Consider the following 21947-nt stretch of genomic DNA (forward strand, 5'->3'; position numbering starts at 1 on the left):
TTTTTATTACTTACCTTTGTCTATAAACGATATTAAGTTTCATATGAGTTCAAAAACTGTCTGTTACTACCACCATCCGTTTGTACGTCCGTCCGTCTGTCTGTCTTCTATAGCACTTAATTATAATTGCTGTGAGTATGTCTGCTTTTCATTTCACTTAAATAATAAAGCGTTTATATGTAGCCACAGATTCTGTTTTACAACATTTGTCGTACATCTCTACATACATTATTGTATTGGTCGAATGTTGTAAAAAAAACCCCACAATATACTCTTCTTACATTTATAACTAACAATCTAAACAAGCAAACAACTATTTACCAAGTTAACATTTTCATAAAAACCACTAAAAACTTCAACAGCCACTATAACAACTAAAAAGAATTTCTACCATTGAATGAATGCATTCCCATTCTCCTATTTGTATATGATGATTGCTAGTTTTCGGTTTCACTTACTTTTATTAAAAAATTCCATTCATTTTGTCGGGAAAAAAAACTGCTCCATAACAAAACAATTTTTTTTTATCAAGAAAGCTTAAAAATAAAGGAAAAATACTTTGATGGGAAAATATTGAAATATTTTGTTAGAGTATTTCGATTTTAGCTAGTGGCCAGTGTTAGATATTGATTGTAATGTAACAAATTGAATTTTTATTAGTTTTAAATAGAAGTGAAAATAACTAAAATTAATTTTCAAAAGCAGTAACAAGCTGTTTAAGAAATTATATTGTGGTTACATATTAAAGGAATATGTGCTGGGGGAAATCAAAAAATTCTTGCACTTTTTGACTCAAAATTTTAAATTTTGTTTTCGGGCCAAAAAAAAAAAAAAAATTTGCCAAATTTAATCCAAATATCTTCAAAATTGCGTTCTTTACTTGTCGCAAAAAGTCTACATGGCCAGCCAGACGGACGCATGGACGGACATCGATTAATCGACTCAGAAGTGAGTGATTCTGAATCGATCGGTACACTTTAAGGTGGGTAATTTTTGATTTTATATCAGCATAAGCGCATAATACTGTTACGAAATTGTACTTGAATTCAAATGTAACGATTTTAACGTAAGAATGTTTTCAAATAGCAGTGCTGTAATAGCAAACTGTAACATATCTGTGGGCATTATTAACATTGAATAAAAGCTTTCAGTTGACCCTTGATCGTAAGTTGGCAACGCTGTTTGCTGCGACCGTATATTCGAATTCGAATATTCAGTTAAAGAACTTTGTAGAAAGTACACCACAGATGGCGTATGTATTAGAAAGCTCTGGACAGTTTTCGAACAAACATCAACTGAGTGCTGTGTTTTATAAGTGAATTCGTGTACATTATAAAGTGTGCCTGTATTTTTTCGAATTTATAAACGTGTATAAAAAACATTGAGTGACTATTTAATTCTGTGGTTGTTGTACATTTTAAATAAATAAAGAGTTGTTACAATTTTTAAACTACTAAACGGCTTTTATTTGCAATCAAAAGTATCCGGTTTATTTAAAGGAAGTAAACCAACGTTTTGAAAAGGTTAAAACGTAACAATACTGTAGACTGCCAAAGATATGGTGGGTATATTGAGTTTGTCATTCCATTTGTAACACATCGAAATATTCGTCGTAGACTCAAAAGTTATTTAACTTGATTTTTTTTTCATCAAAAAATTTTTTTGAGAAAAAATTTTGAAAAAACTTTTTAAAAAAAATAAATTTTGTTTACCTAAAAATATTAAAAAAATACAGTATCTCAAAAACTAGGTAACGGATCGTCAGAATAAAAAAATTGTACTGTTTGCTTTGTGTTTGTCCAGGTAAATCGAAATTTGATGGAAAATAAATAAAACTATAAATTTTTATATTTGTCATATTTTCAAAATAAGGTCTATGATTATTCCTTTACCTAATGCAAATATTTCCAGCTGCCTGTCCTTGCCCCATTTCTTGCTATAGGTAAAATTTTGAAAAATTACATGCTTTCAAAAATGACATATGACAGTGAAAAAACCAACCAAATTTTTTTTAATTTTTTCTGGAATAATTTTAAATTATAAAGCCTTTAAAAAGAAATATAAAGAATCAAAAATTCTAAAAAATATTTTATTTTACTTCCCATAAAATTGATTTTTCCACAAAATTGATTTTTCCACAAATGTCAACTTTGCTACCCCATAAGTACTCACCCAAAAGACGTAGAACCCTTTCCAAACACTCATTTCATAAGTTGATCAAATATCTATCATATGCTTTTTATTTTGCTTTATTTGATTATCTCAAAGTTATTCAAGATATTCAAAAGTTATGAGATTTGCAAGGAAAAAACTCAAATGGCCCCACTGTGCGATGTTGGCCAGGCAATCACCGTCAAAAGCGACTTCTTTAGGTCGATGATTACTAACTTATTTTGGCCTGAATTGGATGATATGAACACCAAGGACATGTGGTTTCAACAGGTAGTTGCTAGGTGACACACAGCTCATGCTACATTGGACATTCTGTCCGAGAGGCTGGGTCATTTAGTTTGTGTTTGGAATCAATTGACAGCAAGCAGACTACCGGGTGCTTTTAGGAGAAAATGAAAAAAGTGGAAATAAAACTATCACACAAAATTCACGATATCGTGTTGAATCGGAGATCTCACTGGTTTCAATTTTGGTTGATCACCGCATTGGAGCCGCACTTGATCACAATCGACAACAAACGCAATCGTGTGACAACTTCGCAGGAGTGTTTGATGTTGTTCAACCGAAATATGGATGAGTTTTTAAGACGTTTCGTATCCGTGGATGAATTAACCACAACAAACCAGAGATAGGTGTCAAAACAGTGGTTATATCGGGCCAATGAAGTAATGGCGACAGTTTTTTGGGATGCAGGTGGTATAGTTCGAATTGACTACCTTCAAAAGGGTAAAACTTTTAATATGGATTTGAAAAAAGCTGTTCCGCATTTGGCCAAGAATAAAGTTTTTTTCATTAAAACAATGCAAGAGTGCACAATAGGGTGGATCTTAACAAAAAAGTTTGAGTTTTAAAAGTTGAGTTTCATTTTAACCCCAGGTATTATTAAGGGTTAATTTGCATTTGTATGCTATTATTATCAGTACTAGACTTCATGTTTTTTTTTCCATTACCCCACTTGGATGCATTTGGCTTCCACAAAGCATCTCCATCTAATACAAATTGTTGAAGTAGTTTTTTTAGTAGTGCGTCTCCATGTACGGTGTTGCCATTAAATCGATTGTTATTGTTTGTATCAGTTTAAACGGTTGTTGTTCTGGCTAAGTAGATGATTGGTCTGCTGTGCGGGTCTTCGGATACATGTATGATGTTGCCATAAGGATTCAATCGATTGTTATTATTGCCTTGTGTCAGTTTCGTTAATCGGTTATTGATCCAGATAAGTAGATGATTGGTCTGCTGTAGCTGGTCTAGGATAATGGTGCAGCCATCTGTCGTTGCCTAGAAACAACGTCCTCTGTATATTTGGTGTAGTGGTGGGGAACCTTACTGATCTTTGATTCCTACCTTTTTCTCCCAGGGGGTGGGTGGCGGACTTCATGTTATATTTTTCTTAAGTTTCATCAAAATTTGCCAAAAAAATATATGTTATGTATTCGCTATCTTTCCATGAGAAATTCCGAATATTATAAAATTTAACTTTAGACCTGCACGATTTAAGATTTAACGTTTTCCAATTTTAGTTAACCTTTCGCACTACATTTAGAATTACCTGGACCATAATATTCTGAATAGGTTTTACTCAAAATTCATAACAGTAAGGAAATTAGGCTCAGTTGCCAAAATATGGCCAAATAATTTGTTTTTCTAGAAAATTGCAAAATTTAAATTCCAGGTACGGAAAAACTATAGGAGGTATTTTCCTAATGTTTACACATTCTTATTCCCAATTATATTCTCAATAAATCCCAAATGAGATGATTAAAAAATTGTGAAATTTGTTTAACAAAATTTTTAAAAATATGATAATGGAATTTTGAAACTGCAGTTATAAAAAATATTTCTTTTTGGTCATAGCTGGGAATATGTTAACGGTATCCAAGCAAGCCAAAAACTCATATACGGTTATATATGGATATATTTTAAATAAAACTGAGCATTAATTTTAATAATTCTTAAAAGATGTTAATTTTGTTCCTACAGTGGCCAGGGAAATTTTTAATAACTTTAACATTTTTAATAATTTTTTGTATTTTATATCTCATTAGAACGACAATTACGTACAAATTTCTCTTCTTTCAAATTAAATTGCAAAAGTAATTTTTTAATGGCATAATTTTTAAAAAACTGAAAAAATTGTATTTTTCTCTTGTAAATGCATCTTAAAACTTCAGAGGGCTTGCGGCACGTCTTAACCCCAACCGATTTACCTAAAATTTTTCTTGAATTAGGCTACGAATCGCTCTCTCATCCACCCTATACTCCGACTTTAGCCCTGAGTGTTTTTCTTGTTCCCAAACCTGAAGAAGTGACTGATCTCACAAACAAATACCTATTCTGATGACTTCGGCAAATTTTATTTTTTTGGAAGTGATAAACAAATTGGATAAACGTTGGACAATGTGCATAGAGCTTAAAGGAGACTATGTTGAAAAATAAAATGATTTGTTATACAAAAACCAGTGTTTCATTAAAAAAGTCAGGTACTTATTGACCGCCCTAGTAATTACTAAACGTCTTGCTTTGATTGTTAAATTGTTCATGTTTTTGTGAAAAAAATACAAAATTCAAGGGAACCCGGTACTTACATTTATAAAATCCCGGGTTTGAAAAATCCAGTCCCGTTTGGCATCCCTAATATAAATCTAAAATCAATGTTGAATTATTTTGATTTGTATTAAGCGAACCCAATATTGCCTTTCAATATTTTTTGTTGATTTCCAAATAATTCGTTGCAGCTAACATTTTTCTGTTTTTCAAAAATTTTACGATTTCTTGGGATTATTCACAATTTTTAAATAATAATCTTATTGTTGATAAACTTTGTAATTCCCCTTATACTACAACACTTTATATAAATATAAACTATTTACAGATTTTGACGTTTTCCCAACAACACATTAACTGCAAATACTATTTTCAATTTTCTTTTACCACAATAACCTTACAAAGAAAACCGAAAATAGAAAAAATAAAAATGAAATAAAACCTCTTATAAAAATTCGTTAGTAATAGAAATAGCAAACCCCCCAGTAGAGTTTAACTCAAAGCCCTTCAATTTGCAGTGATATAGATTTTCCTCCGTTTTTTTTTATTTTACCAGCTCAACTCTTATACAAAGACTTTTCTATACATTTCGTTTGCACTATTTCGTTTTGCTCATTTCATGCAATCCAAACACACACAAAACTAACAGTCCACAATACATCTTCTTTTCGTTTACAAAGGGATTTACGCCAAATCAAACTTCATATCCGGACAAGAATTGTAAAAAGAAGAAAATGAGATTTTTTTTCTTTTTTTTTCAAACATCTAGTATTTTTTCCTTTTATATGTTGCTATATAGCCTGTATTTATTTGGTGGATTTTGCAGCACAACAGCAGACTTGACTAAAAATTGAGTTGTCAGTTGGTGTTGTGGTGCAATGGTGATGCCAGCCACGAAGGCTAAGGACAGCAGAACGTATAACGAGACATTCAAGTGTTATATTGAGAAAAAAAGTAGAAGGTTGGTAGGAAAGTAATTTCTAGAGTTAAATAAATCCCAAAAAAGTCTTATTTTGTATCTGCTTATGTCTGCAGAATTTTCCCTTAACCAATATCCCCAATAACACCTCTAGACTCCTTAGTGTATCAATATACATACGTATTGCAACAAGAAATATGGTTTTAAGGTTGTTATGTGTTTGTTACCAATTTTTCTTGATAACAGTTTGTCAGCCAAGCAGTTTCTTTTAAAAAAATTGCATGCGAAAAGAATAGTATTCGTTTGGTTTAAAGTTCATTCAGTTTATAGTGTGTGACCCATTCGGCATCCGGAGATGACTTTACTTTTGTTTCCCTACACACTATGGAGTGTTCTAGAGTATAGATTAGGATGGCTTCGATTCTGTGATGCAAAAAAAAAAGCTTTTGATGTTTCTAACTTATAGAAATAATAAATAGATTTGTGGAAAAACGAACTATGAAAACACCAAGAGTGGTGAAATTCTCAAATTAAATTTTAAGTAGATCCTCCTATTGTCACGCCCACTTTCACAACTGAAGTAAAATTGACTGCAAAAACTCTTAACGAATTTAATAATAATATCAAGTTACTCGCAATTTCATAGAACTCAAAGGTCATAGGTAGTTCCTAAGTCTGGAATTTTCGGAAATTTTCGACCTGGCCTGTCTACTTTTTCTGTAGCTTTTGCATTGCTATCTTGGCACTATCCTAATATATTATGTGTGTATGTGCTTGTGATTGTGTGTTTGGTTGTTTATCTTTTTTTTGCCCTCCTGTCGATTGTGGTTTATTGCCGTCTTGCAACTGTTACTTCACACATATGAGGTTCAATTGAAGGAGACTGGTGTTAAGCCAAGACAGGGTGTGGAAGCAGAACTTGATTTTTTGATGGACAAATTGAAAAAAGTATTGAAATTAAAACTTTTTATATTTTTTTGGAAATAGGAAATTGTTTTAACATAAATTTTTGCACTTTTACTAGAATTAGAATTTTATATGCCCGTCACACACTGTGGTTCCAAATCAAAATCTAGGTGGACAAAATTATGAAAATCGGTATCTTCAGAATTTGGAAAAACTAAGTTTTTTCGGAAGCTGACAATCTGCTCTCCTCCAATACAAATGGGTTTTTCAATTGGACATTTCGTTTTCTCGACAGAAGCGCCAGAAGTTCAACAAATTTTGAATCATATTTTCGTTATTTTTTTTTATATTTTACTGCTTTACTAAATTACATATATCTCAATGGTTTTACCATATAGAAATTCATACTTCAAAACATAGATAAACATTGATATAGGCTTTTATTAAATGTATATCATATATTTATGGACCTCTCCATTTTCATGTTATAGTCCTTTAAACTTGGTTTAATACTGTAACTTGAAAAAAGTTTTCTTTTAAAGATTTTTTTTGGAATCGGAGATACCAATTCTATGTAAAAAGATCGCCAAATAATTTTGTCCACCTAGATTTTGATTTGGAACCACAGTGCCACAGCTGAATGGGATGTATAATTAAAACGGTAGGTTTAATTTTTGAACCTATTTTCTGCATGAGTGACTAAAATTACACTATACAACAAAACAAAATTTTTTCCAAAATTACAAGGTCCGACCAATAAATTTTGATAGAAGAGACAACAAAAAAAGACACGTGTATCGGCGTTTTGAAATATTACATCTGAATTTAATTTGAGGGGGGGTTAAAGTTTCCCAACTCTGGCAAATTCCTATTGTTCATCGTCATAAGAAACCATGTGATCCTTACTTTTTAGGTATAAAATGTATTCAACAAATTTATGTAAAATGTTATGGAGAATATTTTTGTAGAACATGTTAACCCTCTAAATCCTCAAGGCATGGGTCTTTTTTGTCCTTTTTTAAAAAAGTGCAAACCACCATTAAAACAGGGATTTAAGGGGTTAAAATGTTCTGAAAAAAAATTACACGTAAAATTTTACTACAAGTCCCTGAATACATCAAAACGGAAAATTCAACCAGAAAGTCAGAAATAAGACATAACAAAAGAGAGCATAGGGTTAATTTCGCATTTATTAAAAATTTTATTTTAAAGAACATTTTAGGTATAAAATGTATTCAGCAAATTTATGTAAAATGTTAAGAAGAACATTTTTGTATAATATGTTAACCCTCTAAATCCCCAAGTCATGGGTCTTTTTTGTGCTTCTTTTAAAAATGAGCAACAAACACCATTAAAACAGGGATTTAAGGGGTTAAAATGTTCCGCAAAAATATTATCCGTGAAATTTTACTATAAGTCCCTAAATACACCAAAACGGAAAATTCAACCAGAAAGTCAGAAATAAGACACAACAAAAGAGAGCTTACGGTTAATTTCGTATTTCTTATGACGATTAACAATAAAAATGTGCCAGAGTTGGGAAACTTTAACTCCTCTATCAAAATTTATTGGTGTTGTACAGTTTTGTTAAATATTTTCAACAAAACCCAACTTGGTCTTACAAAAAGTTGGTCAAACAATCAAAGTTCTGCCGTCAAACTGATTCCAATGTTATTAGACAGTATCGGGAGAACTTGTCCGTTGATAGAAAACTGGTTCAGGTAGAAGGAATTGTCCACATGATGTTTCTAAAGCCAATAAATATAAAGCATAAAAGCAGTCCGGTTAGCTCAGCACTCGGACTATTTGGTTAAAGCCAATGAAGGTTTAAAAACATACAAGGCTCAAAAACTTGCTGACATTAACTCTGCTAAAAATTTAGAGGACAAAGACAGAGCATGGAAATTGAAGTCAAATTTTATAAAAAAATATTCCTGCAGCATAATGGATGACGAAACGTATGTTGTGGAAAATTTTTCGCAGCTTCCGGGTCAATGTTGTTGATGCTAGAAAAGTTTAGGACCCAAAAGCAAAAAAAATTTCCAAAAACTTCTTGGTATGGCAAGCAATATGCAGTTGTGGCAAAAGAAGCCAAACATTTGTTACAAATGGCTCTATAAGTACCGAAATTTACAAAAGAGGATGCTTTCATTCATAAGAATTCTTAATATGTGCAATTATTTTTCACCTGATTTGGCTTCCTGTCGCTAGGCAAGGTCTTGAGTGTATAAGAACAATAATGTGGTATTTGTACCAATAGAGGCAAATCCTCCAAACTGAGAGATATTGGACACTTTTTAAAGGAGAATAAGCATAAAAAGGTTGTCCAAAAGTGTGGTATATTTTAAAAGGGAGTTGGACTACCTGTTCGAAAAAAGTAACAGAAAGTTCAATAAAAACCTTAATGTAAGGGTTTCCGGAAAAGGTGCATAAATTCATCACTATTGATTAGAACTATAAAAATAATATTTTTTGTAAGTTGTAATAAGAATTTCAATCAAATAAAAAAATTAAAACTGTAGGTTTAGTGTTTTCGTTTGTATTAACATTTATGCATGTTAAGGGTTATTTCGATCTCACTCCTTAGTCTTAAAGATAATTGAATTTAAATCTCCGGCCTGCAAAGTTGATGCTGCAATTGCATCTATTGTCGGTCGAATTAATTGTTCTAGTTCATCCATATTTGTCGATTGCGATTAGTAACACTTCCGATTTACAATAACCCCTCAAGAAAAAGTCCGGTGCAGTTAAGTCTCGTTAGGTCAAGTTTTCTTTTGGTACCAGTTTTCATCACCCACCCTGTAGTATGGTCCCTAGTCCTGTATGACTCTTTTTGAACTCACACACCAACAAAATGCTTTGTGTTTCATCATTACTGCACACAGTAATGAACTGTTTTGTTAGTTGTTTGTTCCACAACGTCACTCACTAATCAACGCCAACTGTCTTACTACTTTGTGAACAACAGCAGCTAGGAAAACACAACGACCATATGATAATTTAATTTCTGGTATTGTGCCGAATGTAAGAAAGGAATTCCTTAAAGGATGACTTCACTAAGCCACACAAATATTGGTGGTCAACATTTGTTACTAGTTGCTTAAGGAGTGTGTACGTTTACAGATAACTTTTTAAGGAAACCTATTGAGGTAAAATCTATGACCATTTCAAATAATAGCTCTGACCATAGAGAACATAGAGCGGAAACTCGAAAAAAACTCAAACAAAAAAATTACTCAAAAAAGTTACATATACGAGTGTTGTTTTTGTTTTCATATAGTTTTTTTTACTAATACATTCTCACCACTTAGGATTTTGACAACTGAGTTAGGTCTTTGACAGGAGCGTTTCCGCTCTATGTGTTTTCTCTATGGCTCTGACATTTTTTTTTAATTTTTGAAATTGAAAATAAATTTTTATTTTTGAATATTTTTTTTATAAAATTTTACAGTTATTTTTCTATCAAAAATTAAAAAAATAAAACATATTTGAAAATTTATTGTCAGGATTACCTCAATTCCCAAAAATGGGATTTTTTAGTTAAATATGGTTATTACAAACATATACTTGTTTGCTGTAACCATATATGTGGTTGTTATAATCATGTGAATCGAAAATATTATGGTTACCAAAATCATGTAAAAAGCTACTGTGACTATAATATTGTTAAAAAACTTGTAACTCTATTAAAATGCTTACAGTAGTCATGCACAACTATATTTTTTCTCTGCGTGTACATAAAAGTTTGCCTTTTTTGGATGGACCAGATTGCTTGGTATCAAAAATTTTCAAATTAGCTTTTCAAAAAGTATAAACGTCTTATACATCTTTTTAGAAATTTTTTAGATAACTTAAAAAGAAAAAAAGTAAGTTTTTCCCAAAAAAAATTTGCAAAAAATCGCATTTTTAAATTTTTTAAATTCAAATGCATTTAACTTTGGATTCAGTCATGATTTTTCAACTACTTTATTTCTTTGATATATACATTTGTTGTTTGTTCAATAAAAATGGGGAAATCTGGAAATATTTTGATCCGCTTTTATAAAAACACTAAAGTGTGGTTAAAAATTTTGAAAATTTAATTTTCAAACTCCTCTTTGCGCAAGTCAAATTTTATTCAAATCGGACTAACAGTGTAGAAGTTCCATATTTATTTCACTCTTTTTTATACCCTTCACCTTCGTGACAAGGGTATATATAAGTTTGTCATTCCATTTGCAATTTCAACAATATAATTGTCCGACCCTATAAAGTATATATAGTCTGCACCCTTATAGATAGCGGAGTCGATTAAGATATGTCCGTCTTTCTGTCTGTCTGTTGAAATCAACTTTCCGAAGACCCCAAATAACTTACATATATATCTGCGGAATTCTTCCGGATCGGTTGCTATTTAAAATCGAGAAAATCGATCCACAAATGGCTGAGATATAAGGAAAAAATCAGGACAACCTCGATTTTTGATATATTTTTGACCTATATCTTGATGACTAAGTCATTAATATAGACAATATGGATATCTAATGATAGATACTTTACAACGACGTATATAAAAACATAGTAAGTTGGACCTACAATTGGTCAAAATCGGAAAAAATATTTTTTAACCCGAATTTTTTTCACCAATAAATATTAAAAAACTTGAAAATTTTTTTTTTTAATTTTAAAAAAAATTAAAAAAACAATTTGAAAAAAAAATTTTTTTTCAAAAAATAAAAAAACCTTTGGAAAAAATATATATTTTGTTTACCTAAAAATATTTAAAATTTTTATTTTGAAGTATATTTTGGTGAAGGGTATATAAGATTCGGCACAGCTCTCTTACTTATTTTTCTATACCTCTGTACAGCTTCTATATTTTCTAATACAAAAACTGATTATGGACGATCATCATGAAATTCATCTTAGATCCAATAATGGTGATCAGTTTTGAACAGAGACCGAAAATAACTGGTTCACTTTTATTTTAATGGTAAATTCTCATTCACAGCCATTTAAAAATAATTTTTTGTGATATATCACTGAGAGAGTGATTTATTCGAGAACATTTTAGGTTTGGGGTTGAGAGAAACGGAAAAGAAACAAACACAAATAATTTGGATGAGTGATTTATAATTTATTTTTTTCGTAAAGGTTAGCTTGTGACTTTTATTTGCGAATATGAAAAATAAATCGCAAAAAATCATTTGATGCAAATCAACGCTTAAATATATAAAATTTATAACAAATTAAAAAAATAATCTTATTTCTGTTACTCAGACTTCAATACTTCATACTTATCATATTATTTCCATAATTTGTTAAAAATTACTAATAGTATGTTATTGAATTGAAATGAATTGTTTATCTAACACAAACCATTAAAAAACAACAAAAACGAATAAAGGTCATACCAAACCATTTATATAAAAATCATTTTATAACTGTTATTTTCAGTGATTTATTTTTGTCACAAAAATATAAATCACAATTTGGGTTTTTTGTATATGGACGAGTTATTTTCGATCTCTGGTTTTGAATTTAAAAAAATTCACATTCAAACAACGAAACCAGCATAATACAAATTTATAATATTTTTACGAAGTTTCATTAATGAGATTTGAATTAAACTGTCTAAAACGGCTGCTTGAAAATAAACCACTATTTTTAAAAGGTAAAAACGTAAGAATATTATATGAATTAATTGTCAGTGTATTTCATCAAATGATAAAATTATTTTTCAATAAATATGTAGTTAAAAAAGTATATATTAATTGGAGATGGATACTATTTTATTCGCACAGAGCGTAGATATTATATATATAGTCTTGATAAAATACATTCCTTATGTAGTTTCATAAATATTACAAAGGAATTTAACCATTACTCCTATTGTACTTATACATATGCATGTTTTTATGTATTACCAAAGGACACGATGCATTGAATATTGTTGTTAACATATATCTACTACAATCTCACTCATTGCCCTTTCCTTAGACTTTCAACTACCTTAGTTGGTTTGTTAACAGTTTGCTGTGCTGTCAAGTAATAAATCTTTTGGCCTTTTTGACATTTCAATTTCTACACTTCTCTACTTTAGTTGAGTTTAGTTTGTTTTTCTTTTTTTTTCTGTTCAACACATTGTTCCTTGCAGTGTTTTCCAAGGATTTTAAACAAGAACATGCTAACAGCAAAAAAAAACGTATATTTTTTCCCAAATTCGAATATATGTATATGAGGACACAAAAACTTTTTCTTGTGGATTTTCCTCCTGCGGCTGTATTTTATCTCTAAACTAAAATTACTTGAAATTTCTTAACAATTGTTGAATGTTTGTAAGCCAATATTTCCAGGCTATTTTTCTGCTTTACTCGTTTATCGTATATTTGTTTATATATTTTGTTTGTCTTCCTATTTATTATTGATTATTATGGACTTTACTTTTATCATTGTAACTTGTTGTTTTGTTATATTCTCTACTTCCATTTTATTTATTTGTTATATGCCGGAAATTGTTATTTAACTTGCCCAGATGACCATTAAGGTGGGAAGGTATAACACAATCTATCACACTTACCAATATATTCCCTAAAAGTTTAATATTGTTTTAAAATAAAAGTGTGTTGTTATGGATTTTAGTTTTTCTAGTTGTGTTTTCAATTCTTAGAAATTCTTAATGGTCACCTTTTTGAGGTCATAAATCGTTGACTATTTTTAAAACTGTCAACTATTCTTCATGCAGAGAAAAATGTGTTCTTGTGTTAACTGTCAACATATGGGGAGAAATGGGAGAAAAAATTTTTGAAAAATAAAAAAAAATTAAATGAAAAAATTGCCAAGTTATATACGGTTGTATAATGGTTGTTTGAATTGGTGTTGCAGAGTAATAAAGTAGATTATTTACTACACCCTATAGGGAATTTAGTTGGCTGTAGGAATATAAATGACAGTTTGTGAAAAAGGAAGTTAGTTATGTATATTATTTCTTATGTGATAAAATATTTAAGTGATTTAGGTTCTTGTTAAATAATTTGATAATTTTATGTCAAATAGTTTGTTCTAAAGATGTGGGTAGCAGGATAATGACCTTTTGTTTCTCTAGGGGCTTTATAAGTTTTGAGAGATATTTCGTTAGATTGCGATTACGAGGTTATTTAGATTTTAGTTTTGGAAAAAAAATAAATTGAAGAATTTCCATTAAAATTTTTTTTATTGATAAACATCAGGAGACCTGTATTTTGTTAATGTCAAGTTTTTTGATCTCAAGCATATAGCAAGTTTTATGTGAATTTTTCAAATACATTTAAACCGTGAAGTTTATGTTTAAAACTTTAACAAAATTTCTAAATTTGCTTTAAATAAACCGTATTCTTTTAATTGCAAATAAAAGCGATCAGTAATTTAAAATTTGTCATAAATATTTATTTATTTATTTAAATTAACACAACATTTTAAATAGTCACTCTCTCTATCTTAATACACACACTTTAAAAAGACACTTTATAATTTACAGGAATTTACTGGTAATACAGTTAGTGTTAAATCTAATAGCGCCTACGATATGCTGAGTCTTCATCAACTCGCTGTTACTATTTATATACACAGTGCCACTTTCTAGCAGCTTCATGAATTATCAAACGAAAAAATTAGATTGAACTTTTAGCAGCTTTAATGTTAACAGCTTTAACAGTTAATAATGTCATATTGGTTATTAGTAAGTATAAGTTTCTACAGATATAAATGTTTGTTGCAAGCAGCTATTACAGACCGTAACAATATACATAAGTCGCAAATATATTCAAAATTAGCACTAACAAGTAAGAGAGCTATATTCGGCTATGTCGAATCGTATATACCCTTTACCAAATTGTACTTTAAAATACAAATTTTTAATATTTTTAGGTAAACAAATTTAATTTTTTTTTTTCAAAATTGGGTTTGAATTTTTTTTTTTAATTTATTAGTGAACAAAAATTTATGATAAAAAAAATTCGAGTTGTAAGAATTTTTATTCTCTATATTTTATTTTAATAACTCCTAAATATCTAGGTTCCAAAGTAGGCGAGATATTAGCAAAAATCAAATTGTTATGTCGTCAATCTCTCTGGTAGCGAATAAATATTTTGTGGTTATATTTATTAAATAATGTCGAACAACATTGTTAGGATACTTATTAGGATATTCATTAGACTAATGATCGTTCGATTAATCGAATAATTTCTTACGAATAATTATTCGAACAATTTAAAAATGGCCATTTTCGAATAACGAATAATTCGAACAATTTTATGTAGTATAATCGAATATTTAAATTTATTAAATTGCTTAAAATTTTTCATAATACCAAATTTAAATAAGTAATAATGACTCACAAAAATTGTATTGTTTCTGAAATTCGACAAATAACTAAAGACAAAGGGACTTTAGATGAGTGTTCCGATAACTTGTTCTATAAATATATAAATATTACTGCAAGAAGTTATAATCTTTCAAAATTTTTAACTTAGGACTTGAACCAATGAAAATAAAAGGTACGGAATAAAATATTTGTTATTTAGCTGGCGAAATATTGGAAGAATCACAATTAATAATCAAAATATTAACTTAGATTAAAGTAGAGTTGAATGAGTGATATTGAGGATATCATTTATAATTATTACATTGAAATAGATGAAGGCCATGATCTTAAAATATATGTAAATAAGTGATGTTATTAAACGCATGATAAAATCGAATGATAAACACAAATATTGCAAACTAACGTTTTGTTGCAAGAAAAGCATGAAGTTCGTTTATTCATGATTTTGAACATCGTTGATCATCTTTGTCTAACATGATAATAAATTTTTGCGTATTTGCGTCAATCATATACTGCCTGACTTCAAATTAGCCACGTTCACTGACAATGGTATCAAACTTTGGACAGATTCCCTTTATTGTGTAATTCCCCAAGACCACTTTATTAAGCAAAGATTCGGTAACGTTGATAGAGCTTGATGTATAATATAATTTGTTATAATAATTTAGAAATAGTGAACAATTAATTTACTAAATAATTAGTTACTCAATTTAAAACCCGAATTATTGAACGACATAAAAAGTTCTTAATACGTTTCTATTGTATTTGAATTCTGGATTATGTACAACTAGCTCAAATTTTTTAAAGCATAGCTCCAAAACGGAAACTAAAGTTTGCTAGTCAATTGTTTTGTAGATTGTTCGGGAGTTAATCTGATCAGAATATTTCTGATAAAAATTTAATGATGTACTATGTTTTCGAATGTTTGTTAACATTATCAATACTCGAATTGTTAACTTTAAGTTTATTTTTTGTTTTTCTTTAACAATAAAATATTAAACAAGTAAGAGTGCTATATTCGGCAGTGCCGAATCTTATATACCCTTCACCAAATTATACTTCAAAATTTTAAAAATTTTTAGGTAAACAAAATTTAATTTTTTTTCCAATTGTTTTTTTTTAATTTTTTGGAAAAATTTTTTTTTCGATTATTTAAATTTTTTTTTTTTTTAAATTTTAAATTTTTTTTTTGTAAATTTAAATTTTTTTTTTGTTTTTTAAATTTTTTTTGTGAAAAAAAAAATTCGAGATAATTTTTTTTTCCGATTTTGACCCATTGTAGGTCCATCTTATTGTGGTCTTATATACGTCGTTGCAAATGTCTTTGAAATATCTATCATTAGATATCCATATTGTCTATATTAATGTCTTAGTAATCCAGATATAGGTCAAAAGTAGGTCAAAAATCGAGGTTGACTTGGTTTTTTCCTCATATCTCAGCCATTTGTGGACCGATTTTGCTGATTTTAAATATCCCGAAGATATCTGGGGTCTTCAGAAAATTGATTTCAACAGACAGACAGACGGACATGGCTTAATCGACACCATCTATAAGGATCCAGAATATATATACTTTATAGGGTCGGAAATGAAAAATGTAGAAATTACAAACGGAATGACAAACTTTCTCACGAAGGTGAAGGGTATAAAAACCGACATCAAAACTTCATTCTTTACTTTTTTTAAAAAATTTAAATTATTCGAATAATTCGATTAATTTTAAACGTGTGATCGAATCTTTTATTCGTTTTATTCGAAGAAGAGAAAAATCGAATAATTCGATTACCCTAATACTTATGTCAATTTTCATTGAACTATTTTCATTCTGCAGTAAAATAGGAGTAATACGTATACGTATACGTAATATTTATCATACATAAAAGTTATTTATAACTCATACGCCATGATGGATTCAAAAAGGAGCCATCATAGAAATATAAATTCCATATAAGAACTGGATGCTGTTCGCTGATTTCGACTACATTTTCGATTGAAACTAGTATACAAGCATGTCTAAATTTTTGGAAATTTGTAACACAAGTAATCTATGGTTATTTATGAAATTTGCTATGTTTTGGATAATATTAAATTTTATAAAATAATACAATTAAATGCTGTTCCTTAGTTTCAATATATTTAACTAAAAGTCCTTTTCATATGAACACAGAATAATCAAACAAAACATTTTCCTTGAACAATAGATATCTCAAAAAGCCTACTTCTACTTTCTAAAGAGTTTACTCAATTATAAATAAGCCATTGTACGGTTAACAACACATACACAATTTAGAGTGGGGCTATAAGCTGATCTTTAAATAAGACTGAGTTTATGACTTAAAACTATGGGATTTATAATAGGAGGCGTAATTTTTGAACGCGGCTTTTGTTTTTAATAATACAAATGTCAACAGCTTATTTGAAATGTACGTAACTGTCATTTATTCTCACTAAGTTATTGAACATTATAGTGTAAGCAATGAAGTTTTTTTTTGCTTCGAAAATGTAGAATTTTGTACCAAGGAATTTGAAAAAAAGTGACGCCGCAGCACGCAAAACAAAAATCGCCCAGGCCAGAAAAAAAAGTTTGAAGAACAAGAATTGGAGGCACTACTCCATGAAGATTGTTGTAAAACTCAACAAGAGCTTGTAAAATCATTGGGAGCTACTCGTGCAGCAATTTCAAAATGTTTGAGAGCTGCAGGATTCGTCAAAAAGCAAGGAAACTAGATACCATACTAATTGATGGCGAGAGATCTTGAAACATAATTTTGCAAGTCCGAAAAAGTCCGAACGCTGTAAAAGAAATAAATTTTTGCATCGAATCATTATTTGCGATGAAAAATGGATCCATTACGAAAAGCCGCAGCGTAAGAGATCGTATGTGAAGCCCGATCAAACAGCGGATTTAATACCAAAACCAAATATCCATGGTGCTAAGCTAAGGTTTGTATTTGGAGGGAGCAAAAGGGTCCTTTCAATTATAAGCTGTTGAAATCTGGGCAGACCATAACAGGGAATCTGTATCTAACGCAACTTATTCGTTTGAAGCGAGCATTGGCCGATAATGCTCAGAATATGCGGCCAGACATGAAAATGTAATATTCGATCATGACAAAGCTCGGCCACATGTTGCAATACCTGTTAAAAAGTATTTAGACTCAAATGGTTGGGAAGTTTTGCCTCACCCGCCTTACTATATTATTAGTTTCGATGCAGAATGCTCTCTCTGGGATACGCTTCACTTTGAAACAGTGTATCTCAACTTTGTTTATAACTGTTTTTTTCGTAGAAAAATGGTGTATACAATTTTTTGCTAGAGAAAATTGGTGTATAATAGTTTTTTCCATAGAAAAATTGCTGTATAACAGTTTTTACCATAGAAAATTTTGTGTATAAAAGTTTTGTTCATAGAAAATTTGTGTATAACAGTTTTTCCAATATAAAATTTTCTGTATAACAGTTTTTTCCAAAAAATTTGTGTATAACAGTTTTCTCCATATACAAATTTGTGTATAACTAATTTTTCAATAGGAAAATTTGAGTATAAAAGTTTTTTTCCATCGAAAATGTTATGTATAACAGTTTTTTCTATAGAAAAGTGTCTGTATAACAGTTTTTTCCATAGAAAATTTGTGTATAACTGCTTTTTTCATATAAATATAAAAGTTTTTTCCTTGAAAATTTGTGTATAACACTTTTTTCCATGGAAACAATTTTTGTAGAACAGGTTTTTACACAAACAAATTTGTGTATAACAGTTTTTGTGCATAATCATTTTTTCTATAGAAATATTTTAATATAACAGATTTTTCCATAGAAAATTTGTGTATGGCATTTTTTCTATAGAAAAATTGCTGTATAACAGTGTCTACCATAGAAAATGTGTGTATAAAAGTTTCGTTTATAGAAAATTTGTGTATAACAGTTTTTTGAATATAAAATTTTTAGTATAACAGTTTTTTCCACAGAAAAAGTTGTGTATAACTGTTTATTCCTGGCAAATTTGTGAATAACACTTTTTCAATAGAAACATTTGTGTATAACAGTTCTTTCTATAACAATTTTTATGCATAATAATTGTTTCTATAGAAATATTTGTATATAACAGTTTTTCTCCATAGAAAAATTTGTGTATAACTGTTTTTTCTACAGAAAAATTGATGTATAACAGTTTTTACCATAGAAAATTTTGTGTGTAAATGGTTTGTTCATAGAAAATTTGTGTATAACAGTTTTTTCAATATAAAATTTTCTGTGTAACAGCTTTTTCCAAAAAATAAAGGTTGTGTATAAGAGTTTTTTTCCATGAAAATTTGTGAATAACACTTTTTTCAATAGAAACATTTGTGTATAACAGTTTTTCACGCAGACAAAGTTGTGTACAACAATTTTTTCTATAGAAAAAATGTCTGTATAACAAGTTTTGTTCATAATAGTTTTTTCTACAGAAGAATTTATGTACAATAATTTTTATCCATAGAAAAATTTTAAGATTTTGAATGTTTAAGGTAAAAATATGGTGATTCTATTCTAAAACTCTTCATATAAAAATCATATCTTTCATAATAAATTTGAAAGACCTTCAGTTTCTTACTCTGTGTAGGGTCTTCCTATACCTACCTAGTTTAAACTATAGTTTCCTTACTTACAATTTTCTTTTTATAAATTTCTTTTTTTTGTAAAATTATTTCACTCTATTCATTGTTGTTATACAAACACAAATAACGGCCATTTAGAAATGCCATCTGTCAACAAGTGCAAATAAATCAAAATCAAACAAACATGAGACATTGTGACAGCAGCACCACAATGGACTCGACAACGACATACGAGCACATTTCAACTTCAACTACAACTTTTGCTAGTAGATGGACAAAATGAGGACAAAACTTATAGTGTTTATTTTATGATTTTATACTCAGTACTTAGTAGCACTAGTAAAACTAGAGAAGAATAGGAATAAAGGACTGAATTTAACAAATCTATGTAACCAAATAAAAATCTAATGGAATAAAAGTAAGTAACAAAGGGTTATATAAATACAAATAAGTATTCTTGGCTACAGAACACCAAGAAGTTTTGATGAAGCAATAGAATATCGGCTTTTGCTATATGAAAATTAATTTTAAATTTTGTAAAACTTAGTTCGTGTCCTAACTTTAACCTGCAAATATGTAAGTTTTAAAGAAACTTATTTGTATGCTGCTTTGTGTTGTTTCGTTTTAAAAAAAGGACATGCAACATTTTAGTGTTTGTTGTTCGTTTTAGTTTGAAGGAAATTTACAATTTCCTTATGGCCATTTTACTTTAAGTTACTGGCAAATACACTTAAACTAAAAATTTGCCATGAGTACAAAACAACATGAGCAAAATTATGCTACAAGAATTTCAGGAAAATAATGTTTCTTTTTTCGAGATAATTTTATCGTAGTCGTACTCGTACTTATACTTATTTTGTTTATTTATTTTTTTTTGGAAAGAAGTATGAAGTACTAAAGTGTGCTTAACAAATGTTGTGTGTTCCCGGTTTTTAGTTGTTTGCATTTTATAACATGTTCCTTTTATAAGTTTTTAAGTTTTAATGTATGATGGGGTCATGCATGCATGACTACATGTGTGTGTTTATTTTTTGAAATGCATGACAATCATGAAACAAGAAGTGCAATTTCTTGTCTTTGTAGTTTTTTCTGTTTGTTTTTAATATTATTTTAGTTTTAAGCAAAAACACCCGCAGATAAAATGCATTAACATTTTAATTTTTCATTTGCGTACAAGTGTAAGAATTAAGGAAAGTATGTAAGAATGTGGTAGGGATTAAGTGCTTTTTATGATACATTGAACTGTTGTCATAATCAGTAGATATTTAAAGTTAAAATTATTGTCTTTAATATGCTATTTCAGCAATTATACATTTTTCCATACTTTTGAATGAATTTTACGTAGTCTGCTAGTTTGCAGCCTTCGAACATTAGTTGTATGATTGTGGTAACCATAATATGGTAAAGTTACGATTCATATGATTATAGCAATCATATGTAGGTATTTGTAACAACCATTTTTATGATGAAGTATTTTCCACGCTATGTTGTTTTTGGCTTATGGATGATTGATAATGATTTATCTTGAACATGATTGCAATAAACATATATTTATTTACTACAATCAATTATATGATAGCGGCAATTATGTGAGTCTTAACATTACCATAGTATGCTTAAAACAATTATATAAATAATTACAGTAACCATAATATTGTTCCAAAATTTTAAATGGTTAAAGTGCTCTTTTCCGAAGAAATGGGAGAGAATTATTGAATTTGGCTCACCTCAAAAATTTCAATATCAGATCATTTCAGTTGAATATGTTAGATATTAATCGCATGTTACGATCTTATGAATATATTTGTTTGGTTTATAAAAATCAACACGATCCAATTTTGAGCAGTTATCATATTATACATCATTCAAAATTGTAATTGAACTTGGAATATTCCAGATTAAATTAAGTTTTATTATTTAATAAAATTAAAGTTTAGTTTGTTTGAGAGAGAGCATTTATCAAATTTGTTTTATCCTGACGTTAGTGTTGGGTGAAATGGACCAAATGGTTCCTTTTTTATAATTCTCTCAAAGGAAAAATATAAAATATTGGTATCATGTGAAAGGTATTTGAAATTCAAAAATATTCGAAAATTTGAAATTTTTGCAGAGTTATTTTTTTTCCTAAATTTTGACTTAAAATTATTAAAAGTAATTAATTTAAATTAAAGCATTATAAACCTCATATAAATTCACCGGAACGGTTTTTAAAATTTTTCGAAATTCAGTCTAGTTACAATTTTATTTAAATTTTTCGAAAGCTATTTTCTCTCTGATCTATATTAATAAAATTTTTATTTAAAGTAGATTTTCTTTGGATGATTTTTAGTTTGTTCTTTATTGTCTAAAATTAATTGATGCTCAATTAAGAAGTATCGGACAACTAGAATCCGTTTAGGAGATCTATTTAATGTTGTGAAAACAAGAAAAATGGAGAAATATGGATATCTAATGATAGATATTTCAA

The sequence above is a fragment of the Calliphora vicina genome, chromosome 5 (assembly GCF_958450345.1).
Source record: "Calliphora vicina chromosome 5, idCalVici1.1, whole genome shotgun sequence".
Lineage (NCBI taxonomy): Eukaryota > Metazoa > Arthropoda > Insecta > Diptera > Calliphoridae > Calliphora > Calliphora vicina.